Source organism: Tupaia chinensis, unplaced genomic scaffold, assembly GCF_000334495.1.
Source record: "Tupaia chinensis unplaced genomic scaffold, TupChi_1.0 Scaffold000057_1, whole genome shotgun sequence".
NCBI lineage: Eukaryota > Metazoa > Chordata > Mammalia > Scandentia > Tupaiidae > Tupaia > Tupaia belangeri.
In genome coordinates, this window is record NW_006159515.1 from 5,058,328 (window position 1) to 5,065,894 (window position 7,567).

Sequence of the window (7,567 nt, forward strand, 5' to 3'; positions counted from 1 at the left end):
CCCGCGCGGCATTCCGGAAGCTGCGGTACCACCCTTGTGCCCGGAAGCAGCTGAGACTTTGGCAATGGAGAGGATCAGTCCGCTTTTTTTCCAACCTAAGAAAACACACTTATCTTGTTCAAACAGCCAATATTTATTTTGTTCCTCATCTTTCACTTAATTATTTACCAAAAGTTAATGAAAAATAAACATATGCTTTAGAAAGAAAAAGAAAGAAATCAGATGACTGTGTAAGGAGTTGACCAATAAAAATTCTTTTCTTTTGTTATAGGGTGTGTGCATTCACTGGAGAGAGACGGGTGGGGGAGTGAAAAAGAATTCCCTGGTGGGATGGCCATGACACAATTCCTTCTCCTCCGTTCTTTTCTTGGGACTTTGGACATGCACACACACACACTGATGTGATTCTTAAACAGCTGGGTCTGAGATTCTAACCATGCAGTCAACCACGTGGGATGCAGCACCTTAACCTCCGCATCGCCTACCGGCCCTGACCAGTAAAATTTAAGAGAGAATGTTTAACTATTAGGAATACTAAATCTAGAAAAAAAAAAAAAGGTATGAAATTAGTTGTTTAGATATTTTTATAATACTTCAGATAACTTCCTCAAAATAATTTTTAATGTAGGCACTATTAGTTGCTTTTTTGTTTGTTTTACATTTTTTGCCATAGGGCTAAAGAAGCCAGACTCAAAATGAGACTTTTGTTGTTGTTGTTGCTATAGGGTGTGTGCACTCTCCAAAGAGAAAGCAAAGGAGAGAGAGAGAGAGAGAGAAATCACGCCGTAGGGGGTACAGCCATGCCACAGTCCCTTCTCTTCCATTCTCTTCTAGGGATTTTGGGCATGCACACACATGCATCTGTGTGATTTTTAAGCCACTGGGTCTGGGACTTGAGCTGTAGGGTCGGTCATATGAGATCCAGCTGCTTTAACCTCCATACCACCTGCTGGCCCAACTGCTTTTCTTAAAACGTCCAATTTTACAGTGTAAACATCTTAAAACTGCCTAGGAAACTGAGGCTAATACATACACGTACACACACACACACACTCACACGCACAACTATGACATGTCTTACTGATTACTACTGACCCTAAACCTGCTACAGAATTAGATGCAGGTAGCCTCTGCACCCTTCCAGAAATAGTTTATAATAGATAAAAAAAAAAAAAAAAAAAAAAAAAACAACAATATTCTTGGGCTGATTCCACGGCACAGTGGAAATGGGAAATGCACCACTCAAGGGAAGCCAGACCTACTTGGTGACTGCAGTTTAGATTCCAGCCCATGCTGGGCACAGATATGAGTGCCCAAGACCCGGGGCTGGGGGCAGGGGATGGCAGCATGACCATGCCCTGGGAGAGTGCCAGTCTCGCTCTCCCATACACATGCATACACTCTGTCATGAATGGGGTGGGGGAGGGCAATCTTTAAGTAGTACTATACTGCAATCTTTGCGTAATTAGGCTGTGTGTGTTTGCATGGGTGAGTATGTATGCAGTCCTTGTTGAGTGCTTAGAGCAGATTTAAGATAAAAATGATACGCTGTGGGGCCAGCAGGTGGCGTGGTGGTTAAGGCGCTAGACTCCCACATGGCCGACTACCGGTCGAGTCCTGAATCAGGCAGATTGTGTGCTCTCTCTCTCTCTTACTCTCTGGTTAAATTGAAGAATAATAATTAATACATAAAATTAAATAAATCATTCTTTTTTAAAAATGGCACAACTGTGTGCTTGAGGTTCTTCTGCTCTGTTGAGAACATGTCCCCAGCTCCATCCCTATGGGGTGGCTACCTGGTACCTTTCTGTGAAAAGGTTCCCCTTACAAGGGCCAGCTCCAACCCTGTGCTGGAAGAGCATTGATTTTTGACAGACCCTCAGTCAAGATCCTCCCAAAGCCCTCAATCTCCCAAAAGAAACTAAAAAAAAAAACAACAATATTCTTGGGCTGATTCCACGGCACAGTGGAAATGGGAAATGCACCACTCAAGGGAAGCCAGACCTACTTGGTGACTGCAGTTTAGATTCCAGCCCATGCTGGGCACAGATATGAGTGCCCAAGACCCGGGGCTGGGGGCAGGGGATGGCAGCATGACCATGCCCTGGGAGAGTGCCAGTCTCGCTCTCCCATACACATGCATACACTCTGTCATGAATGGGGTGGGGGAGGGCAATCTTTAAGTAGTACTATACTGCAATCTTTGCGTAATTAGGCTGTGTGTGTTTGCATGGGTGAGTATGTATGCAGTCCTTGTTGAGTGCTTAGAGCAGATTTAAGATAAAAATGATACGCTGTGGGGCCAGCAGGTGGCGTGGTGGTTAAGGCGCTAGACTCCCACATGGCCGACTACCGGTCGAGTCCTGAATCAGGCAGATTGTGTGCTCTCTCTCTCTCTTACTCTCTGGTTAAATTGAAGAATAATAATTAATACATAAAATTAAATAAATCATTCTTTTTTAAAAATGGCACAACTGTGTGCTTGAGGTTCTTCTGCTCTGTTGAGAACATGTCCCCAGCTCCATCCCTATGGGGTGGCTACCTGGTACCTTTCTGTGAAAAGGTTCCCCTTACAAGGGCCAGCTCCAACCCTGTGCTGGAAGAGCATTGATTTTTGACAGACCCTCAGTCAAGATCCTCCCAAAGCCCTCAATCTCCCAAAAGAAACTCCTAACATCACTGGCTTCTCTGCTCACTTTCGGGTCTACAGGAAGGCCATTACGTCAGAAGACAGACCCCTCTAAAGCAGGGCTTGAGGCTATCTTCAGGGTGCAGACACTCAGGTGGGGTACTTGGGCCCCCAACACATACAGGGCAAAACACGACAGTGGACCTTCCACGAGACCCCCAAGAACAGGCTGACACACGACGCACAGGAACTACCACGTGGCACCCCGAATACCACCAGGAGCGTCTACAACAGCAGGGCATTTTCACTTTTGTTAATGTACCGTAGGTGGGACTGTCCATCAATGGTGGCTTTTGGGGACTGCAGAAAATTTCACATTCGTGTTATAAATTCTGCAGCATATTTGGACACCTGCTACATCGAAGTCAAATGCAGAGGAAAGAAAAAAAAACATGTCTGCATAATGAAAACCCTTCATTCTTCCGTTCCCATCCCAGCAGGGATAGAAAGCAATTCCAAGACGCACTGCAAAAGGGTCCATGGCTGGAGATTTCAGAGGGAGGGGCTGGCCAGCAGCTCATGCCCCAAATCACTAATGCCTTTCAGTAGACTGGCTCAAAATAAAAATTTGATAAAGAAGGGGAGAAAAAAAACCTTCAGGAAAAACCCTATGAGATTTGTGGGAGTTCTGGTGCAGAACAGGCTTTTTCTAGAACGGTGTCAGAGAGGCTCCTCATGTCAGACCTGATCTTGGGGACTGCTCCAGGTGGTGCTCCGGCCGAGTCATTCCTCTGTGAGGCAGCCAGGGTCGGGCTGCTCAAAGCCATTCCGGTGCAGTCACAGTCAGTCCTAGGCCCCTTGCTGAGACTTAAACTTGGCAATGACCATGGCTTCTCTGGATGACATCGGTATTTATCTGCAGCCCCCTGGGCCCTTCCCAAATGTGCATCTCCTCCCTCTGAGCCCCCATCGCTGCTACTCTCCATCTGAGCTTCTCGGCCATGCAGCTTATAAATGTACCAAAGCCCAAGGTCCGCCAGCCCCATCCTCCCCAGGTTCCTTCCAGCAGGGAGACCTGCGCCTGGGAGGGTTCTTCATTCTCATCTCACTCAGCTCCTCCCAGTGAAGTCCTCAGTAAAGGCCACCCCACACATATTTTGGAAATGATTAATCTCTCAAATTAACTGAATGGGCTCAAGTATAAAAATATTTTTAAAAAACAGTAGGGTCGTTAAAGAGCGACAGATTTAAGCGCCATCTGGGCTCGTGGTCAGGGTGGCGCGAATTCCATCAAACGGCTGAACGGTGCACGATCTGAGAATCCCATCTGCTTTATCCAACATGAATCCGTCCAACAGTTTGGCCATTTTGATGTTAGAGTTGTTTAAAGCAAACCACGGACTTATAATACTGTCTCTAAACTTCCAGAATGCAAAATACATACTTGATTATCACAAGGAAAGACAGAAATTAAAGCTTAATCCCATCCCAAGAGTGGCCTTGGTGAAATCCTAAATAGAATTCTTCCATGAAATGATTATTTCTCCAGTTTTATTTCTTAAACCTTTGGGATCATACATGGAGACTTTTCTCAGGATTATCATGTGAAAGTTTACTTTAACCTTTTTTATTTTCACTGAAAAATATATTGCTAGAACTGTATTGATATGAGGTCTTTTAAAATAGATTTTTTTGCTTTCTTTCTCATTTTAATTCTTCCTCTTCTGTTCCCTTGAATCAAAGTATTCTCATAAAAATAGTGTGAAAGTATTATGATAAATATTCAAGAATATCACTTAGATATTTTTAATTATTCTTAGGAAACATGTAATTTTTTTGTAAACAAGGAAGGTCTTTTACTAGTTTGTCTAAATTGCTTTTAACTTTATAGACTGTTTCCCTATCTTGCTGTGCTATGAAAATTCTTACAAAAGCAAATCAGATTTTCTTTTTCCCACAAATATTGCTATTTCTGAATGGTAGCAGTGAATTGCCCCAAAACAAATACCCTGGCACCTAGTCTCTAATGAGTGAAAAGACAACTATTATTTTTAAAAGTAAATAGATTTACTTTGAGATTTCATAAGGAAAAATAATCATATTTTAACCACACTCCCCTTTCATTGAAAAAAAAATTATTCTTCTGCTATGACATTATAATTGCTGTCTTTAAAATTACAGGAGAGATCATTTTTGTATTTTATTAATGAGCTACAGTTATGTAGCATATTATATTATTTTTTAAAAATCATTTTATTTTATTTATTTAAATTTGAATGGAGAGGGACAGAGTAAGAGAGAGCGAGAGCAACAGAAAGTGAGAAAGCAAGCCACCAGGTCTGGGACTCGAACCATGGTCAACCATGTGGGAGTCCAGTGCCCTTAACCATCACACCACTTGCCAGCCCCGTAAAATCTTATATTATTTTATAAACATATAAAAACTTGGGGTTGGCAGGTGGTGTGGTGGTTAAGGGTGCTGGACTCTAACATGGCCGATTGCGGTTCGAGTCTGGACCTGGAGGCTTGCTTTCTCACTTTCTCTCTCTCTGTCTCTCTCTCACTCTATCCCTCTCTAGTCAAATTAAAATAAATAAATGGATAAATAAAGTTAAATAAAAATAATTATTAAAAAATTAAAAAGTAAACATATGAAAACTTAGTGATCATAAAACCCAGATGTATGCACTAGAAAGGGAAGAACACATTGTCATTACCACATGGTTTTGTTCCTATTTTATCATCTTTTACAGATATCGTTTAGAATGAAAACACCCTCTAGTCCCAGATTTGTGTTATTAAGCCATATTACTTATCTAATATATTTCTTTTTAAAATTTAATTCCATTTATTATTACTATTTTTTTAATTTGACCAGACAGAGACAGAAAGAGAAAGGGAAAGCAAGAAAGCAAGCTGCCAGGTCTAGGACATGAACCACCATCGGCCATGTGGGAATTCAACGCCTTTAACCACCTCACCACCTGCCGCTCCTCCCTTTTTTTTTCCTAATATGTTTCTTTTTTTTAGAATTATTTTATTTAACTTTATTTTTAAATTTTGTTTATTTGTTTTAATTTGACCAAAGAGAAACAGAGAGAAAGAGAGAAAGCAAGCCCCCAGATCTGGGACTTGAACCATGAACGGCCATGTGGGAGTCCAGCGCCCTTAACTACCACACGCCACCTGCCAGCCTTCCTAATATATTTCTTTTTTCTTTTTTTTTGGAGAGGTTTTTGCTATAGGGCGCGTGCGCTCGCCAGACAGACAGACAGAGAGACAGAAAGCGAGAAATCACCCCCCAGGGAGATGGCCACGCCACAATCCCTTCTCCTCCATCCTCCTCTCAGGATCTTGGGAATGCATGCACACGCGCCCGGTGTGAGTTTAAGCCACCAGGACCGGGACTCGAACCGAGGCCGACTACATGGGAGTTCAGCGACAAAGCCATTACGCTAACTGCTGGTCCCCCTAATTTATTTCTTAAAACAGAATTCTCTAATGATACAGAGCTGGCATTATGTGGCATGTTATGAATATGTGCATTTATTGTTTTTTCATCCACCAAACCAGGAAAACAATATCTTCCTGTAGAACTCACTCAAAGTTGATATGTAATAATGTTTATAAAAGTAGATTAAAAATTATAACTGCCTTTGCACGGGTAAGATGTCATTCAGTAACCATAATAATAATAATAATGAAATATTCTTATGGAACAAAACTGAAAAATAAAATATCCTTTTTCCAGATCATGTGATTAAGTGAAGTGAATAGATTATTTTGAAAATGCCATCTCACAACTGGTTTTAAAGTAGCCACTTCAGGAAATTATAAAGATTCCAGAGAAAGAATATTTTGACATCTGACAAATTTTAAAGCGCAAACACAAAGCACTTAATTGTCTGAAACGTTATCTGCATCCTTTATTTTTCTGAAAGGTGCCGTGGTTGATTCAGAATTCTAAGAGCACTTGAAAACTCTTGTCACGGGGATGGTCCCGAGCCCACCCGGCAGCCAGCGTGACCTTATCTTGGTCAGTGACACTGGTTGAGAGTTCTCTATTTAGGTCACTGACTAAGGCCAAGGCAGGGACCACAGACTTTCTCTCTTTTTCCTTTACATTTTTAAGACAAATCACTGAGCAAGAGAGAGAGTGAGAAAAAGCACTTTTAAAGGATATATGCTATCTGCAAAGTCTTTAAGGAGGAACATCGTATTGAAGAGCAGTTTCACGAAATTTACGATTCATTCCTCCCTGCACCACCTGAAACAAAAAAAACTGGGTTGCAGCGCCAGGCTCCTGGTTCACTCTTCTCCCCTCGGGGAATGTGCTCTGGAGTAGCAGGAGAAAACAGGATCCCTTCCAGCCCGCTTTAGTGAAAATGGAGCAGCCCAGGTTGTCCCTGTGAGGTGCCAGCTGGCTTCTGCACAAAGGTGACAAGCTTTCTTTGTTCCTTGCTAATCCCTTTGGCTTTCTCAGTGTCCCCAAGCCACACAGACACGAACCGGACACCTCCATCAGGTAGACACAGTACGGATGTTTGCTCTCGATGAAAGGCAGCATGGTGCCCATATCCCTGGAGTAGCTCCCATCCCACAGCCTGGACCACGTGCCCCCCAAAAGAGGTGGGTTACACTTTCTTCTGAAATGGGTCTGCTGCCTAGCAGTAGAATGTGAGGATACCCTAGGCCACGGGAAAGGGGCTGAAAAGCCGTGGGTAAAAATGACCAGCAGTTACTACTGCAGAGACATTCCTCCGCGGCTACGTAGAATGACTCTCACCAAGCAATACGCTCTCAAGAATGCCACCTGGGAAACTTTATCATTAGACCCAGGCCCAGAGCTAGCATCAGCTGAGGCTCTTTGCCCCAGTTTCATACATTTTTCCAATCAATGGATGCACATCTTTAGGGCTTATAAAATAGAAGAAAATA

At 42.7% G+C, this 7,567-nt stretch overlaps 1 pseudogene; it reads right to left on the bottom strand.

The window, feature by feature from the left end:
• LOC114009935 (60S ribosomal protein L6 pseudogene) overlaps window positions 1-7,205 on the bottom strand; it is a 22,740-nt pseudogene extending 15,535 nt beyond the window's left edge.
• Between the last annotated feature and the right edge of the window lie 362 nt (window positions 7,206-7,567).